Source organism: Vulpes vulpes, chromosome 7 (genome assembly GCF_048418805.1).
Source record: "Vulpes vulpes isolate BD-2025 chromosome 7, VulVul3, whole genome shotgun sequence".
NCBI classification, from domain to species: domain Eukaryota; kingdom Metazoa; phylum Chordata; class Mammalia; order Carnivora; family Canidae; genus Vulpes; species Vulpes vulpes.
In genome coordinates this window covers 117,969,456-117,990,352 of record NC_132786.1, presented here as the reverse complement: position 1 = coordinate 117,990,352, position 20,897 = coordinate 117,969,456, and positions in this window count along the sequence as shown.

The window sequence follows — 20,897 nt, the reverse complement described above, 5'->3', positions numbered from 1 at the left end:
TGGAAATTTTCTTTTTCTCGGTTTATCAATTAATCAGAAGCATTCAAAGAACTTAAAATTTGTAAGCTAGATCTATATTACTTGCAAATTGATCACTGACCCACTGAGTAATTAAGTTGCCTGACTTTTTAAAGATAACATCTGAGATAATTACACTGAAGCTCATTGATTTGGTTGATTCATTCATTCACTCACATATTCCTATAACACTGTTGAATATTCAATATATAACAAACTGTGGAATAGACAGTGAGGATCTGAAGACAAGTAAGACCCAAAAAGGTCCTGTGGCAAAGAAATCTTCTATCTACTGTGAAGTTAAAAACTAAAAAGAAAATATTATATGATAAGCACTTTGATGGAATTCCTGCACATAGTATTGGATAAACACAGACAAGCACACATATGTATGGACTGGGGTGAACTCAGCAGTTTTTACAAGAAGTCATATTAGAATTAATGAGACAAGGAAGGAGTGTTGGCGATACAGAACATGCAAAGCCATGAACTGAATGAGCACTTTCTCTCTCTTTAAAATGAAATTTGACTGACCTTATACCAGTTTTTCTATATTGCTTACAAATAAGCCAGTGAATAAGTTAGGCTAAACATAAAACAGTTGAGACAGCCACTCAGATCACTGGTCAAAACAAATAAACATTAATTTATCATGTGTTTCTAAGCTGCATGGAATAGTGCCAAAATCAAGATGATGTCATAATCAAATGTACCCATATCTGGGTTCATCCATCCACCCTGACCAATGCCTTCTCCTGTGGCATGAGTGTCTATCTGCTCTCCATACATCATCAAAATAAGTTATCTGTGAAAGAAGTTTTTTCAACCACAGAAATTGTTCTATAATGTAGGGTAAACAAATTTAACTCACACTACATCTGTATATTTGAAGAAAAAGCAAATTCCTTTATCTTTTATTATAGATTATCTGTACTTCCATACAAGTCCACCCATCCTTTAGCAGGGAAAAAAATAACTACATGCCCAATATAATTAATATTTATAATAATTTAAATAGTAGTAATTAAGCTAAAGTAATGTTAGACTTCCTAGGATTAGGTCAGTTCCTCAGGTGGGCTTTTCTCCTTGCCTCTCTTAAGATAGTATCTCAGAGCATGAACAGAGGCATGCATGATTCATGAGTTTACTAAAAAGTGAATTATTTGGATTCTTTTTTCATGGTAATCTCTGGCATTTTGTGTGATGCTCATATATGACCTCTGAGCTAAAGATTTGTATACCTAGGTGCTTACTTGACATTTTATATGACTAATAGGTATCACAAACTAAAATGTCCAAAACAGAAAACAAGCTTTATTTCTCTCTGAACCCTCCTTATTCATATAGATGGTCTCATCATCACTCAGTTTCTCAAGTCAAAATCCCAGGAATCATTCCCTTTCCCTCTTATATCTTATCAATAGAAGAGCCTATCAGCTCAACTAAAAATGTACAGGGGTTTATCCTTTTTTCTCCATCATCCTTGGTCCTTTTATCTCCACCATTATTCTGGTCCAAGCCTTATCTCTTGATGAGATTTCTGAAGTAACTTTTTGTATCATTTCAACTTTGTTCTTCTCTTGGCAGCCAGACTGATCTTGAAAATGCCACTCAGACCCTCAATCTCCTTCAAAACTCTCGATTGTTCCCATTACATGTAGAATGAAATCTTGTCGAATAACATAAAAATGAGGCTACCTTGTCCTATAGGCCATGCATGATGCAGCTCCTGCTACTTCTCCAATGTCATCACTCTCACTCACAACCACAATGGTCTCCTTTCTGTTCCTTGAGCAAGACAAGCTCTTACGTGCCCTAGAGCCTTTGTAATTCACTGCTCTGTGTGTGCCTACACTCTTAGCAAGCAAAAATGTCACTTCACTTCACCAGAGGCTCTTCTGATCACATTGTCAAGAGTGGCAAGAACTCAGTTCTCTGCTTCGTATCACATCACCTTCTTTGTATTGCACTATTTTTCACAACTTATAATTATGTCATTAATTAATTGTGTTTATTTTACTCGTTTATTGACTCTCTTCTCTTTTGTAGTACACTCCATAAGGCTAGGACCTTCTCTGCACTGCTATTGTATCTCAGTCACTTAATTTACTAAGCAAAATGGATGAATGAATCACTAGATATAGTATTATGATATATATTTAGTTATGCTTAAAAATTATTTATCAAATTATACAATGTCTTTCACAGTTGGCATAATATGGCTTCAGTCATCTTAAACTACACTTGCTACTACTAATACTCTCCTACTATTGTTATCACTACTACTACTGCTTCTGCTGCCTTTTAAACATTTCATAATAAAATAACTGATTTTTCCGAACACAATTAGATAAAAGAACCTAATGCTTCAACTGGGAAGATCTGGTAAGAATTACTGGAGTGTTGGCCATATCTGCTACTATCACTTTAGGACGTTTGCCAGGAGCATTTTAGAAGCTAGCGATGATGATTGCCTTGAAGATTTAGTCATTCATAAATTTGAGATAACCTACATTCACTTAGAAGGAATGCATAGCTCCTATACATAAATTGGTAACTTCTCTGGAGTGCACACTTTTAACCATGTGGATCTAAATTTTATGCCCAAGGCTCTGATAAAACAGATAATCCAGATATCCTTTGAATTCCTATGGTGCTGAGCCATGAAGCATGATATTGCATGAGACCAATATCACCCAGAATTATCACTTGTCCTGAGGCCTGGAAAGACGTAATGGAATTTAATTTGGGGGGGGGGGGCTAGGAGCATTATTGGCTTAAGCATATGGCATTCATCTGGAAGTGTATCTCTAAAAACCTAGAAATAGCTGCTTTGACATTAACTTTTTCCTCCTGTTTTGTATCATTGTGAATGTTGTGAATATCTGTAGAAATTACTCAAAACTGTATTCATGGTGGTTGAGATTTTACATTGGACTTTTCAAACATGTGAACTTTTCTCAAAATTATGCACAGAAAGAAAATTCAAGAGTCTTTCTCCCAAGGAGTTTCTTAGAAAATCATGTTAACTGATGGAATACTTGTTCTTTCTCTTATCCAAAGTCTTCAGAATTGTCACAGATATTTTTTCACTTTTACACCTTTTGCTGGAACTTTGTTCAAGCCTGATAAATATCAGCTCATACTAGCTGATACTAGTATGAAAACTGATATCCACCAGCCCTAGTTCCTACATTTGCTATGTGCTGCATGTTTTTGACAAAGTTATTTAAACCTTGGTAAGGCTCTACTTTTCCACAGTGTAAAATAAGAATACTAACAATTTCTATGTAATATGATTCTCCAGGATTAAATGAGATAAAGCAGTAATGTCCTTAACCAGGGCTTTGGCACTCTTGTCCAACAGATGGTAATTACTATCACTAGCTAGATTGATAACTACTTCTTCTATCTAGTTAATTGTTTGTGTCTAACACATTTGTTTGGCTATAAATTAATTATATACTTCTATAGAAAGTTTGTGGTTTTCTTTTTTAAAAAATTGTATTTAAATTTCGGTGGTAGAATTTAGTGATTCATCATTTGCATATAATACCCAGTGCTCATTACATCGAGTGCCCTTCTTAATGCCCAGCACCCAATTGCCCCTTTCCCCAACTCCCCTCCCCTCCAGCAACCTTCAGTTTGCTTCCTATATTGAGTCTCATATGATTTGCCTCCATTTTTATCTTATTTTTCTTCCCTTTCTTTGTTCATCTGTTTTGTTGCTTAAGTGCTATAACTATCCATTTTACTTTTTTCTATGCTTCTTAATTATTTCACAATTTACCTCTGAAACAGGTCAAATATAATTATTTTGTATTTCTTTATTATGCAGGGCCAAATTTTTAAGATAACTTTCAGTACTGTTTCATTGGGTACAGTTGTGTAACAGGGACCGTTTTTCCTTTTTGTTCATGTTTCAGCCCTATCAAATATAGGACTGAATGAGAATGAGACTATAATGAGAATGGACTTTTTACACCTCTTTCCCATTTACAGAAGTATTACAGAGATTTCTTTCAACCCTATATGCAATCCTTTATTAACTCCTCACCAAATGAAGGCTGGTGACATGATTGGTTAGAGCCTGAGATAGTCATTGTGCTTTCCAAATGATAGGTTACTGTGCCTTGAAAGCCAACCACATGGGAGCCTCTCTTCCCCTTCATTTCATTGTCTGCCAAGAGGATTTACACCTTCTTTTGTTACACCATTTATCTTGCGTTTTTATCCCCCTTGTGGAAAGTAGACATGAAAGTGTCTCTCACTAAGGCAAAGATGCCCATACAGGCCCTCTCTGTTCTGGTGTCTCTCCCTGTGGATGGGTAGGTACTTCCAACTAATGGGACTGACTGGGCAAGGAGATTAAGAGTCTGTCTGGAAGACTGAGGTGTTCTAAACCCAGAGACTAGTGATTTGGAAGCATTTTGGTCTAGCTTATCAGAGAAGCCCTGCATTCAGAAAGTTCTAGCTTGCCTCGGAATTAAGAAATGTACTTGGCTATTGTTTCTTGTGTGTGGCATAGCTTCAAAGGATACTCACAAAGAGAGAAAAAAGTGAACAAAAGCTTTAAATCATCTGCAATCCCTAGTGTTATGCTCCTTCTCTTAGAACAATTCCAGGAATGGTTTCATATGCAACATAAAGAGTTATAAAAAGAGGACAGTCCATTTGTATGCATAGATTTTCACTAAATATTTTGGTTTTTCACTATTCATTATTCTCCTTCAATTCCACCTAGAAAAGGCTTTCAGAGTGCAAAATTTGGTTAAAAAAAGACTTCTAACAGTGAAATAAACACTAGTTCTAAATATAACTTTTATGCTCTGCAGAAAAAGGCAGCCATAATCTCAGGGACCCAGCCATGTAACCTGACCACTATTTAATGTCACAGAGACTTACAAGCTCTATTTATATAAATAGGCAGACACTGAAATTGTTTCATATATATTTCTAAAACTCTACACCATACTGCACTTGTGTGCTATAACTTCACAATCTCCTGAGGAAAAAGAAAATAGATTTTAATTTCAAAATTAAACTTGGGAGAAAACAACAAACTAAGTAACACTAAGAAAACTGTTTGAGTGGGTGTTCCAAGAGCTGTTAGTAGCACACTACTATAAAAGCTTATCTTTTCTTAAAGATTTTATTTATTTATTTATTTTGTTTTTTTTAGAAAGAGAGGGAGAGAACATGAGTAGGTACAGGAGGCACAAGAAGAGGGAGAAGTAGACTCCCTACAGAGCAAGGAGGCCAATCCTAGGACCTGAGATTATGACCTGAGCCAAAGGCAGACCTGAGCCACCCAGGTGCCCCCAAAAGCTTATTTTTCATATAAATTGTTGGAGAACAAATTGCCATTTTAGTGAAATCCAATGATAAAGTGTTTAAGAGAAGGCATAGGCTCTGTAGAGAAACAACTGGGTCTGAGTCCTTATCTGGGTGAACTAGATTTTTATAGGTTTAAGTTTCCAGCTAAGTAGAAAAGGGGTGAAAATCCCTTCCCCATAGGGGCATGGTACGTATCAGTGACACAGTTGTCAGGCACATAGGACAGTGCCTGGCATATAGCAACAGCTGAAAAATAGCAGTGATCCCTTAGATGAAGTGCTGGGCTAGTCAATCAGTAAATAAACTCAAAATAAGAATGGGACAGTACAAGAATATTTTTATTTTCATTTATCACATATTTTATAGCTGGCTGCAAGATACTTGAAAGAATATTTCATTTTTATAAAAGGAGATAGTAATAATGTAACCAGGTATTTATTTGGACATATAGGGATATTAAATAGAATTAACATCTTAATTTATTTCCTAATTTCAGTGTTTTCTCTCCCTCTCTGACTGGCAGTTCTGCGGGATTAATCTTTCTAAAGAATAACCATCTTGTTACTCCCTGGTTCAAAAACCTTCACAGATTCCCTATGGACTACTGAATAAAGTCCAAACTTTTTATCGTGCTTTTTAATACCCTCCACAAATGTGATGCTAATCTATCCTTCAGACATTATCCTTCACTCTTTTCCTTTGTAAATCTTACGCTTCAGCCAAACTGAACTAGATTATAAATTCCTCAAAGTCAGAGATCTTCATTTATTGTCTTTGCAACCCTATGTAACATCAACTACACTGCAATGTGTACATGTCCTTCCCAGACAATACCAATATGACAGTTTCTAGGTTTGTTTAATTTATTCTCACCTCTTCCAAAACTTACACTGTAATTTGTCATCATTTTGAATACCATTTGGTCTTCTGAAATGGTAGTGATTCCCAAACAACTCTAGTACGCAACATTTCAACTGCATCATCAAATGGTTAATTATGAAACTAAAGTGATCCCAGGGGAAACATTATGATATCTCTTCCCATATAATGTTGATGCCTTCTTCATTTGGGATCTACCTAATATAGACTTAACTCATGCCTTCTCCACCTGAAGACATGACTATCAAAGACACTAAAATCTTTTGCTTGGTTCAGTATGACAGAGACTAGACATTCAAATATTATTTTTTCTTTCTTAAAATTATTATTTTTTAAAAGATTTCATTCATTTATCAGAGTAAGAGAGAAAGAGCATGAGTGGGAGTAGGGGCCGAGGGAGGGAAGAAGCAGACGCCCTGCTGAGCGGGGAGCCTGATGCAATGTGGGTTGCATCCCAGGACCCTGGGATCATGACCTGAGCCAAAGGCAGATACTTAACCAACTGAGCCACCCAGGTGCCCCTCTTTTAAAATTATTTTTAGATGTCATTTTTTTGAATAAAGAAATGACTTGAAGGCCTCAACAAAGTGAAGGATATGAGCTATTTTTTCTCACTATAGTATGCTACTATTGCAAAGAAATAATACAGTCAATATAAATATTGTTCTAAGACCAAAATGTTTTTCAGCTAATACACTGTGATTTTTCATATGATTACACATTGATTTTTCAGATTTGCTATAGCTTCTCACCAGGATTGGAATGTCTATAATCATTCTCTTTTTTTCTTTAAAATACCGAGAGCAACCATTTCCTTTCTGTTGCTCAAGCATTAGTAGTTTAAGTAGCAACTAACAAATATTATTTAGTATCTCATATGCATAGAGCATCGTGTTAGGTACCATAGCAAATAGTTAAAACAATAATTCTCATGAAATGTATCTGTACTTGCTGCCTACACTTCACTTTGATCATTCTCTTCTTCACTCACTATAAATGGGTCTTCTTCCCTAGCACTCTGCTAAAATCATTCTTGTCAAAATCAGTCACTTCTCTTTCACAATATCTAACACTCATATCCCTCTTATCTCAGCAGCATTTCTAAACATAGTCAAGAGTCTTTTGATTTTCCCTGTGTTCATCATACACCTTTCTTTTAACATGTTCCTAATTTTTCTATGCCACAATACATATCACCATCCTATTATTCAAGCCAAAATATTAGAAATCATCCTCATTTTTCCCTTCCTTCACTTGCTGCATTCAAGCTAATAGAAATAGGTTGTATTAGTCTCCCTACAAAATATATTCTATTTCGCCTCCTCTCCACTGCAACCATATCAATGACAGATGCACTTAAAGCATACTCATTAGTGACTGAATCACTACGACAATATCCTTCTCATTTGTCTCCTGCCTCCATGTTTCAACCCTCTCACATCCATTCTCAAAGTAATCAAAACTTCTCACTTCCCTCCCTAAAATCTTCTAGACATTTTCTACTGGATATAGAATAGTACCCCAAATCCTTACCATGGTCTTTGTAGAAGGCCTCCAAGAGGTCCTGCCAACATGAGAAACCTCTCTGACTTCTCCTCCTACTAACAAGTTCCTTAAACAAACAAATCTTCACAATATGGGGCCTTTGACTTGCTTCTGCCTCCTCAGAGAATCTCTCCCTGGCCATCCAATATTAAAGAGAATTCTTACTCCTTTGTTGTTATATCATCCATTCCATTGGCTTATTCATATTTACTACAGTAATGAAATGGGTCATAATCTTGGTCATTTACTTATCTGCTTCTTCCTGTTTTGCATAAATTGTCTAAATTAGAAGTTACCTGGGGGACAGGAACTATCTTCTTGTTCATTGGTCTAGAATACAGGTTGGCAAACTATTGTTTCTAAGCCAACCCAGCCCACTGCCATTTTTGTAAACAAAGTATTATTGGAACACAGCCTTATCCATTCATTTAAGAACTGTCTATGGCTGGGACACCTGGGTGGCTCAATTGGTTAAGTGTCTGCCACTGGCTCAGGTCATAATCTCTGAGTCCCAGGATCGAGACCTGCATCAGGCTCCCTGATCAGTAGGGAGCTTCTCCCTCTCTCCCTCACCCTGTTCATGCTCTCTCTCTCTCTCACTTGCTCTTTCTCTCTCAAATAAATAAATAAATAAATAAATAAATAAATAAATAACATCTTTACAAAAAAAAAAAAGAATTGTCTATGGATGCTTTCATACTATAAGTACACAATCCAGTAACTGCAACAGAGACTATATGACCCTCAATAAAAAATATTTACTATGTAGCCATTTACAGAAAATGTTTGCCAACCCCTGTACTAGAATTATGGAAAGCCAAGGTGGTTGGATCCATTACAAAAACAAAAACAAAAACTTATCAGTTTTCTAGTCAAGGATATAACAAATTTTGGAGCCTGAATTAGGGTATTTGCAGTAGACTATGAAAGAAGTAAAGAAATCATCAGAGAAGGTATATATAGAATTTGACACCTGCCTGGCTGTGAGGAATGAAGGAAAAGAATGACATGATTCCAGGGTTTTAAGTCTGAGTACCTTAGAGAATGTTTGTACCACTGATGTAAACTGAGATCAAGGAGAAGGATGTGATCTGGAGTGAGGACAATAAACATAATATTGGACATGTTAAACACACAGTGCCCACAGCACCTTGTAAGGCAGATAGTTAGCAAGTTAGTGGTCTAAAGCTCAGAAGAGTGACTTAGATGAGAGAACTGTATTTCAGACTCCTATATACCTGAGCAATAAAATATTTGAAATTCTGCACCTAGATAAAGATTCAGGGAGAGAATCTTTTTCAAGCAAGAAAGTACTGAAGGACAGGACTTTAAGTAATGCATAGATTTAAGGGTGAGAGAAGAAACAAAAGAGAAAAAAATAATTCATCTAAGAAGGAAAATTACAATAGTTTCCAGAAGAAATAGTTTTTGAATCTTAACTGCTGAAAAAAGTTAAAAATGTAAAAGGAAAAGGACAAAATGGGAAAAAAAAGTATTGCATATTTATAACACAGAATGATTCAAATACTTCATATACATGCATAAATAAAATTATATACATATACACATATAGAATTCTTATAAATTAACAAACACAATCCAAACACTATATATTTGTAAGGATAAAGGTATAACTGCTATACCAGTTGATCAAATGGCAGGGATTTAAAAAATATAGAAATTAATTTCTCCTTCATGCTGCAAGAACTGAGCATGAAGCATGAACATATTGGGGCTGACATGGCAACTCAACGGGATGGTGGTAAGCACCAGGCTCCTTCTACCTGTGGTTCTTTACTCTTAACATGCATCTTCCATTTTGTGAGCTACAATGGCTGCTCCAGTTTCTGCCATCATGTCCTTATTCCAGCTGAAAAGGAGGAGGGAAAGGAGTGTAGACAGCATCCCTCTCTCTTTCTTTTTATGGACCCAGAGGTCACACTATCAATACTGCTCAGAACACACTAGCCAGAAAGCAGTCACAGGACCACTCCAGCTGCCAAGAAGCCTGGAACTTGTTTTTATCTCAATAACTATGTGTCCAGATAAAATTTGTGAGCTTATTCCCAACTAAAGAGAGAGAGAGAGAGAGAGAGAACGAGAGAGAACATAATAGTAATAGCTGGCAGTTTCTGTCAAACAGAATATGAGAAAAATCACAAAGAATATAAATGGCCATTAATGATAATCAAAGAAATTAAAATTTTAACAAGACACCAGGCAATTCCATGACATTAACAATTACAAAAATGCTAATATAATATTTGCAGGTAAACAGGCCTAACCATCCATCCCTATCCTCAACCCAGTTCAGGCCACTTCACTGTCACATCTAGACTAGTACAATTGCCTCCTAACCTGTCTCCTTGCTTCATGTCTTGTCATAATCAATCGTCCAAACTAAGTGATCTTAAGAAAATGCAAATCTTGATCAGCTTAGTTTTACCATAGGAAAAAAAAAATCCAGGATTCTGACATGGTATAAGACCTTACAGATCTTCACCTTTAGCTTATATGCCAGTCGTTAGGAAATGCTGACAGTTCCCCTAATGGACCTTAATAGTTCACACTTTTGCTGATTCTGCTTGCTCAACTTGGAATGCTTTCCTCTGGTCTCCCTGGCAAATGCCTACTCATCTTTGGACTCAGCTCAAATGTAACTTCTGTAAATTCTGATCTCTTTTTACCACATATAGAATTGATTTCATCAGCCATGCCCCTACTGCATCCTTACATATTTGTATTACTTTATCATGCCTTTTTGTCTACTTGACTCACTAAGAAATTAAACTTTTTAAATCACAGGATTGCATCACCGCTTTCTTTTATCTTTTAAATATGTTAGTGCCTGCCATTTAATAAACTTTCATTAAATATTATTGGCGAAGGTACCAGCACTTATGCCTCTAATAACATGTCTTCTAAAATCCTGAATTTAAGTAGAAAGGATTAATCTTACCTGAAGGCTCACAGGAAATTTAATTAGACATAGATGTCCCCATACCTTGACATTTGAACACTGTTCTGGCCCAACCTTACATAGAAAAAAAAGCAAAACAAAAAACACAGCTTTCCTTCTTTACCTCTATTACAGTATCTTTCCATCTCTTCTCAAAGTTCACCCTTCCTTATTCCATACAAGCACACTGTAAAGAATTAAGATAGGTTCCAGGTGTTTATGTTTCCAAGATCCGGTCTCCTCCTTTGATATTCAAAATAGACTATGGGTAGACTCCTCCATGATCTAGGCTACATATCAATTATAGGAAGAACCTACATTCATTCTCCATCTGTTGCCTTTCCCAATCTGTAGTCTCTTTGGGGGAGGGAACATGGGAAAGTTAAAAGTGACTAAATAAGAATATTCCCAAATATAAGGAGATATTTTTTTAATGGCAATCAAATTAAAACTAAGACAGCCATCAGGCAATTAACTGACCCAGTCATACTTCTTTCCCGAGGGATATAATGTCAGATGTTTAGTACTGAATCTGGGATAAGGACGATTCAGAATCCTTCAGAATTTTTCTGCCATTCTTGAGTTCTCTCTGATTTTATTTGTATATTCAGCTTCCACATGGTTAATATAGGCCTCTATACAATTAGGCCTCTGGAACACCATAACTTGTTAAGGCTTCTCAACAGACTAAGGAATGATTAATGAATTTGTATGGCAGGGCAGAGGGTAAGAAGGAGGGCATGTCAAGAACAAATGACTTAGATCTCTTGCAGTTTTTCCAACTCCAAGCAAATTCAATTAGAGGAATTCTATCATACTTTATTATCTCGTTATTCATCTGTTCACTTTTTTAAAAAGTAATAAATTGTGCCTTCATGAAGCCATTAGCTTTCTTTAGGTTAAAAAAAGTGTATCATTCTGTATATTTCAGAATTATGGTTTCCTTTGTGGTGACATAAGCATCATATAGGATTATGAACTAACAAAAGATTATCCCTCAGAAAAGAAGCATGATCTGAACATTTATTTTTGTGTTTGTCAGTATTTGCTCTGGCTCAGTGACTAGCCAGAGACTATTCTTATTCTCTTTTTCTTTTGTTTGCTTTTTCCTTTGAATATTTCCCAACTGAAGTTGAGAGGAAGCATCTCGCTTCCTTAGATACAAAGCTATATAAGGTAAGCCTGAAGCTCCTGGAGGGTAAAACCTTTACTTTATGGCAAACACCGATATAAAACTGAAAACAAGGGGTGCCTGGGTGGCTTGGTCTGTTCAGCTATTGACTCCTGATTTTTGCTCAGGTTATGATCTCAAAGTCATGGGATAAAGACCCGCATGAGGCTTTGCACTCAGTGCGGAGTCGGCTTGTCCCTCTCTGCTGCTTACTTGCTGTCTCTCTCTCCCTCTATCATAAATAAATAAATAAATAAATAAATAAATAAATAAATAAATCTATCTAAAAAAAAAACAAAAACAAAAACAAAAAAAAGAAGGAAAGTACTAGGAGGAGGGGAGAGGAAGGGAGAAAGAGAATAGAGTACAAATCCTCAAATATACAAATTCCTGGTTCCCATAATTCCCTATGGCTCCTTCACCCTAGCTCTCTTTATAATTTTATCATGTGAATGAATACTTCCCCATTTACCGAATCTACCTTGAGATTCATTTTCTATTCCTTGCTTAAGAAAGTTGAGAGAGTACTAACAATACTAATCAGTCTTTGATCATGATAATAAAATTTAAAATTTTGATTTCTCTCAGAATATATGGATGCAAAAGTATTAATTCAGAAATGAATGAAAAATGCCTTTGGTTTTATGAATTCAAAATATGTCAGCCATTTCTCTGCCTACTGCTTTGAGAATAATTGTGGAGGAAATAAAACTGGGAGGGGAAATGAACCTTCCTTCCACAATCTTAAAGAAAGTAAAGTGTTAACATTTCCATGTCCTTATTTAAAATGTAAAACCTTATAAAATGTCTAACTCCTGCTATTTTGCTTTCTGGTGGGAGCTGGCACACAGCTGTACATGCAGAAGCTATGAGGAGGACATTCATGTCTTTGCCTAATTAATGTGCAGCTTTGTTGGACTTTTGTCCAATCCCTGACAATGCCGACAGTGATAAGGGACCATTAAAGTCTAATGAGCTTGGAAAAATTGGAAATCTGAGTCTCCTGTAGAATATTAAAGCCCATCTACTAGTGTGAGGGGAGAAAAAATCTTAAGACATTCATTCTATTCATTAACAATGTCTTTTTGAATTAGTAAACAAATGTTATCATTTAAAGTTCTATTATGTAAGTGTATCTTTCATTTTTTTTAAGCTGCAAATTGTGTTGACTAATTGCAGCAGGGAAGAACAAATAAATTAATCCTTCTTTTCATCGAAAGTAAAACTGAGTATGTCTAAATCAAGTTTTTTGTCTTAATAAGAGGTTTCTAGAAGAAATGTTGTCTGATCTTAGCTATCTGGGTAAAACTAAAATGTACACATTTTTATGCAATACAGATTAGTTATTGATGTTCAATGCTAGTCTATTATTAATATACAACATGTTTCATGATTATTACTTTTAGTTGGAAATTTACAGAGGATGATTAATAAATTTCCCAATTCTTTATCCTTGACATTAGCCATCATAACTTGCATTCATTTATTCTCCAATTAATGTATGTGTACACACATGTGTGTGTATTGTATTATATTATATTAATACTTTAATACTACTAGTATATGAGTACATTAGTAAACAAGACAGATACTGTCACTATCCCCTACCCCACATAAGAAAGCCTTTAAGGAAAGCCTTCTTGTAAAATACTTTTCAATAGTATGGATTCATGCAATAAGTAGTACAGTGTATATTATTATATACTCTGTAGTCTAAGCCATCTCGAATGGATCAAAAAATATGACTGCTATGCTGAAGTCCATGCTATAATGAACTGTTATAATGAAACTCATTTGCTTCCAGAAGACAAATTACATTCAAATTGGAGAAAAAGGCTTTCCCGAAAACGACCAAGCAAAACACTGTAAATTCACCACCATTTTTGCATTCTGAGGTATTTTCCTCAGGAGTTGCCATGCAAATCATTAAGGTCTACATATTCCCAATCACGCAAAGGATAGTGACAATATAAATTAGCCATTTTGATCATCAGTAAAAAAAAAAAAAATCAATAAACGCACACTCACTGACTGGATATTTAAGTAAAAAGTTGTGATTTTTTTTTCTTTCTGAATCATTTCCCCTGAGCTGTTTCTACTGACAGAGTATGTCTACTCACATTAGTGACAGGAAGAAATAATTAACTGTAAGTTGTCACTAGTGATCGGATGATCCATGAAGTAAGGCACACTAAGTGGGACAGATAAAATCCAGGCTATCCTTCCCCATATCTGCTGAAATAGAATTAAGAAATAATCTCAGAAACATTCCCACTTCTCATTTCCAAATTTTATGAGGATAAAAATGATAATAACCTATATTTTATAGAATCTTTAAGGGGAAACATCCTACTCTACTCTCAGAATGTGTCTGAGATAAAGATAAATCTATGTAATTTTAATTAGGATGAGATCTTAATAACTAGTGTTACTTTGATTGTTGAGTGTGAATTGTTAGTGCATAAATGTGAATTGTTAGTGAATAAAAAAGAAATTGTTATTTGGTTCCCAATTCATTCATTCAACAAATATTTAGTGGGAGCTTTCCATATATCACAAGTTTCTCAAATAACTGAGAAAATAAGGATGACTAAGATATATTCTTCTCAAAGTAAATCCAGTCTAAAAGAAAATAAATTAGAAACTTGATGCTTAAAATAAAGCATTATCAGAGCTATAGAAGAAGGTCCTAGAAGAAAGATTAGCAGATGTGGGGAAATGGCCTCAGAAAAGCTTCAGGAACATGTAATGCTTGATCTGAGTCTTTTAGGATACTTGGCAGATATCTAAAAAACTAAGAATAGAGGAGTTTATTGGAGTTAGGTGAAATGTGGCAGCTGATAGATAATTCCAGAAAAAGATTGCCAACAGCATAGTCAAGTCAGTACGAGGCCTTAAAACCTGTGGGAAGAAGCAAGTATTGTGATTTATCTAGAGAGAAGAGTAAGGAAGGAATACTGTGTAGAAGGCGAGCCTAAAAGAGAAAGGCTAAGGTTAGATGATAAAAGATCTCAAATGTTTCCATAAGAAATTTGTATTTCATTCTGAATATTTGTAGGGGACATTAAAAATTTCCAAACATGGTTAGTTTTGTATTTTTTTATCACTCTTTGAAAATGACCTTTGGGGCAGGAGATCATTTGGAAGAGATGGTGCAGAGATGGAAGATGCCCTTCTCATCTCAGTTAGAAAACTAGAAGGATGATTGTGCCTCTCCTGAAAATGGAAACAAAGAAGAGCTCCCTTCTTTGAAAGGTAAGTGATAAAGGAACAGCTAAGCTGGATTTTGGATATTCCAGCTTCAAAGGCATGTACAACATATAAAGTAGGCAGTAAAATAGAAAGAGGACAGGAGCTTAGAAAAATTATGAGTTAGAAATAGACCGCGGGCATCATGATCATATGGGTATAGGTTTCATCAGTACTGGCAACCTCCCCTTTGATAGGCCCATGCTGCACTGGATATTCTGTTACATGTTTGCCTACCTTTGCTGATGATAAAAATAGCCTCAAGTGTTCACTAAAAGAAATTTTACAAAGAAAAGAAGATATTCCCAGATTTCTTCCCAGACTGAGTGAATAAGAATCTCTAAAGAAAAGCTTGGAGACCTGTTTGTCTCATTTTGTTTTTATAATAATACCCTCAGAGGGTTCTTACCAGCATGGAATTCTAGGATCTGGTAGACCAATAGCAACATTTGTTAAGTATCTACTATGTGTTAGCACTCTACTATTGTCTCCATGCCTGACAATACCATAATAGAATAGATATTACTATCTCCCATTTTCACATGAGGGAACTGATATTCATGGTCTTGCTCAAGGTCTCAAAGCCAATGAGCAGAAACAGCAACTCCTACTAATTCTAGTGTCTGCATTCTTTACATTAAAATATATCTTGTACTGCTTTGTTTTGAAGAATGCCCAGCCTTCCATGAAAAGTATTTTCTTTTAGCAAATAACCTATTATAGAGAAAATGAAGAAAGTGCCCACAAAATTATTTTTATGTGTCTAACACCATGACATTCTTTAGTGTCACAATTCCCAAACATAGCTTTTCCTTCTTTGTATCAACATTGCTTGCTGAGCAACCATAGGTGCTCAGATGCGTATTAGCTTTACATCATTTAAACATTTTCTCTATTACTTTTGTCTTTTCTTCCCCATCTCTTTTTCATTCTCTTGTCTGAAGACAGAAACCCACACAGACAAAGATGACTGAGCAAGATAGGGATAATAAGGAGGGAAGCTATCCAGGTGGAAGTGGCAGGTGAGAGAAATAGCAGTGATATTTAATATAAATGTAATACACGAGAAAGTATAAAATACCTGATTAAGGTATATTTCAATGTTAAATATCTTTTTGCTACATTAGTCTTCTGCTCAGCAAGTACAAACACATTTTCCTCACTATAGGTATCCTGCTAACAATCAGACTACTCTGACAATTAATGATCCTAGGATCCTCATCCAAAATCTTGTGCCCTGCAGGTCCTTATGGTGCTAATAATTGGAAAGGTTGAGTAATTTTTTAGCTTTCTCTTCTTCCTGAGGTTTACAATGCAGAAAGGTGTTCTGTATATGTCTATAAATCAATCAATACTTATTAAATGTCCACAGGGTGCAGCATCATACAGAATCTCATGCTGTGGTAGATTCAAGAAAGCAAAGGAAATATCTGATAGGTGTCAAAATAGAAGAGACAGGACACAGCCAAGCAGGGATACTGAAAGGATCTTGAGAAGCCTCATGAATCTGGTGAAGACAGAGTTAAATAAGCATTCTGATATCCATGAAGAGACAAAGGGCATCATAAATGGACACCAAAGGCCAAGGAATTCCATGCTATAAACTATGAAGCCAGTGAGTGAAATATCTTGTAGTGCAAGGTAGGAAGAAAGTACCTAAATAAGAATGGAAACGTGTAAAAAGATCACAAGAGCTAGCTTGAAAGTGTTTCCACTAATTAAAGCTGGAACAATCTGAGCATCAAAATATTGACTTTAACAAATAAAAACCCTGGGATGCTTGGGTGGCTCAGCGGTTAAGCATCTGCCTTTGGCTCAGGGCATGGTCCTGGAGTCCTGGATAAAGTCCCACGTTGGGCTCCCTGCATGGAGCCTGCTTATCCCTCTACTTATGTTTCAGCTTCTCTCTCTCTGTATCTTTCATGCATGGATAAATAAAATCTTTAAATTTTTTAAAAAATAATAAGAAGAATAAAAACCCATTAAAAAATTCATTAGTAAATGCTGATGTTAATCAATCAATTAAACAATATGAAATAAAGCCCTTTCTTATAGTAGAATGCCAGCCATTCTACTATAGAAGAATGATAGGATTAGAAAAGAATGATAGGATTAGAAAAATAACTTGAAAAAAAGAAAAAGAAAAAATTATCAATTGGCAACCATCAACACATAACTGAGTCAGGCAAAAATCAATGGATGCTGAAACAAAAGTGTGAAAATTTAATGAGGAACAGAATATTTACATAGCCTCGAAGTATCTCAAAAAGATATTAATTACAAACTGAAAAACAGTAATTTGAAATGGTGTCTATTATATTATCTTTAATAAAAATAATTCTATTCTAATTTTATGTCACTATTCCATAAGAAAAAATGTTCAATTAGTATGTCTGAACTAAAACTTAAATTGAAGCTATTTTTCTGATGACAATTTATTTTGTTGCCTTCCCTCTGTAACTCTTCTAAGTATTACAGGGGGAAAATTCTTGGTAATTGGTTGTTCTAATCAGTTGCATTTTTATTGATCAAGATTTTATTGAATTTATTATCTCTAATTTCAGTTAATTCATAAAAAGGATCCATCTTTTTTTTTTTTTTTTTTTTTTACTTAATAGTTTGGATGCACCCTCTCTCAAAACATATCTCTTAGAGATGTATAAGGAAAATAGCACCTGGAAATCACAGTCAGAGTTATGGAGAAATGGTCTGAGTGAGACAGATGAGAAAATTATTCCCAACCCCACTAGGCAACAATACTGAATACAGTACCCAAATTTAGCCTGAGCTCAGCAGAGTTGGAGGATTAGTGCTCACGGAAATGGAAGAGATCTAGTGCTTTCATGAAAAGACCATTCAAAAAACTGTACCTCGGAAGGATTATTTTCATTCCAGCCTTGGTGCATTTAAAAGAAAACACTTCTCTCAAGTACTGTATGGTGTAGCTAGCTGCAAGGGGCTTCCAAGCCATGGTATTATGTTTGGCCTGTCCCTAGTGAATTCCAAGGAACACAAATTCTATAAGATGTCAATACCTATTCCCAAAAAGGTGGTATCTATAGTTAAATAAGTTTGGAAAAAAATTGGGTTAAAGCAGGTTAATTAATTTCTTTTTTACTGCACAAACATTTTAAGAAAGTTCTTTATTATTGTCAATGTAAAATATGAATTTCCAGAGGCTGTGTGATACACTATGCTCTTTCAAAAGTACTTGATAATGAAGTTAACCTTCTTTCTTGCAGAGCTTCGTAGAGGCCTTGTGTTCCAAAAGTAAGAAAGAAACAGAAAATACCAAGGAAGTTTGTCCTTTACATCAAGGAGAGAAAAGCAGGACTTCCCTGAATAATTGAGAACAAATTCAATAAAGAAATTGTAATCAATGTATGGAGAACACTCTTAGAAGAATTCTATGAGACTGTATTTAAAATAATGTTCAATCTAGCACTCAATCTTGATTTCTCCAATAAAATGAAGAAGCGCTCCCTGGAAAACTGGCTAATTCTAGACCTGGGGCAGGAAAAATACAAGACAGAAAATCAAAGAGTGCTAAAAAACTTAAAACCAACAATGGATGCATTCAAAAGAATGTATGGCCAATTGAAAGGTCCCTGTGGCCAAAGACAGAACAAATTGAACAACAAAATTCATCAGTATTGGATTATAACCCAAAGTATAAAATAAAAATAAATGAGTCCATATGGGTATAGACAACTGAATAAATAAATAATGGAGGAGAAAAGACAAATCTTTTGTACAGAATTCCAAATAATACTTCCTACCCAGAGGGTGGAGTCAAACTCTCCCTACCCCCTCCTGTGTGAGCTACACTTAGTAACTTCCCTCAAAAGAATAGAGAAGAAAAAAGTAATTTACTGTGGAAAAACTACCTGGGGTAGAAGATCATGGTTCACATCATCAGTGGTTAGGTCAGGTTGGTAGTCTGTATTGCTCAGGTGCTACAACAAAATACCACAGACAGGATGGCTTAAACAACAGAAATTCATTTTCTCACAGTTCAAGGGGCTAGAGTCTAAAATAAAATCAAAGTGTTAGCAGCTTTTGGTTTCTTCTGAGGCCTCTTTCCCTTGGCTTGCAGAGGGCTGATTTCTCACTCTGCCCTCAATCTGTATTGTCTGTATCCTAAACTCTTCTAATAAAGACATCAGTCATTCTAGATTAGAGTCCACCCAGGTATAAGCAATTAGATTGTAATAATACTAATTATTAAGGCACAAGGAAATATAGAAAGGAGGAAGGAGTAGAAGAAAGAAAACAACAAATTATGAATGAGATAAACCAAGACCAATCTGGATGAAACCAAAACCCTAGGAACTGAAGCACATTCCTCATGAATGACTTATGTCATAGAAAATCTTCGATAGGATTTATTAGCTCAAAGGCAAAAAGATAAAGCCATAGAAAGGACTGTCAAAGGAACTGCAATCCAAAGGAAGTAAATTAAGAACGACTGCAAATGAACAATCAAAAAAAATACCATTACAGAGCCAATAAATCAGAACACATAAGGGGCAAAATAGACTTAAATAGCATTTGTTTAATGACTTGAGATAACCACAATAAATGTGGAAGAGGAAAAAAAGTAATCAAACAATGACAGATTTGAAGGGCAAAAACAATACAACATTAAGAAAACTGCCATTTAAAGTAGAAAACTCAACAAACTTAAAAAAAAGTACTTAAGGATATGATACACAATATTTATATGAACTAAATCTTCAGATTTAGGAAGAGCTGACAAAGAACGACCAATAACAAAGCATGCTAGTTAAATAACTGAATTAAAGATAAAAAAATAATTCTCAGGGTGTCCTAAAAGAATAAAACAGGGAGATGAAGACTGACCTAAGAATATTTCCTAAACATTCAATTCCAGAACACAATGGAGCCAAGTCTATATGTTCTGAAAAGAAAGACACAACAGTATTATATAGAATTATATTCAACTCAGCTGTCATTTAGGACATTGATATTGTAAGATGGAAAACAGAACTCAGGAGAAAGGAATAGGAGAGGAAGCAAGTGTAAAAGAATTCACTCTTCCTTCTTCCATGGAAAGCTATTGGTCCATTCAGACCAAGCACAGATAGGGAACTTAAAAGGCTTCATACGGAAGGCAAGAGAAACGAAAGCAAAAATGAACTATTGGGACTTCATCAAGATAAGAAGCTTTTGCATAGCAAAAGATACAGTCAACAAAACTAAAAGACAACCTACAGAATGGGAGAAGATATTTGCAAATGACGTATCAGATAAAGGGCTAGTTTCCAAGATCTATAAAAAATTTATTGAACTCAACAGCAAAGAAACAAACAATCCAATCATGAAATGAGCAAAAGACATGAACAGAAATCTCACAGAGAAAAGACAGACATGGCCAACAAGCACATGAGAAAATGCTCCGCATCACTTGCCATCAGGGAAATACAAATCAAAACCACAATGAGATACCACCTCACACCAGTGAGAATGGGGAAAATTAACACAGCAAGAATCCACAGATGTTGGAGAGGATGCGGAGCAAGGGGAACCCTCCTGCACTGTTGGTGGGAATGTGAACTGGTGCAGCCACTCTGGAAAACTGTGTGGAGGTTCCTCAAAAAGTTAAAAATAGACCTGCCCTAACGACCCAGCAATTGCACTGTTGGGGATTTACCCCAAAGATACAGATGCAATGAAATGCCGGGACACCTGCACCCTGATGTTTATAGCAGCAATGGC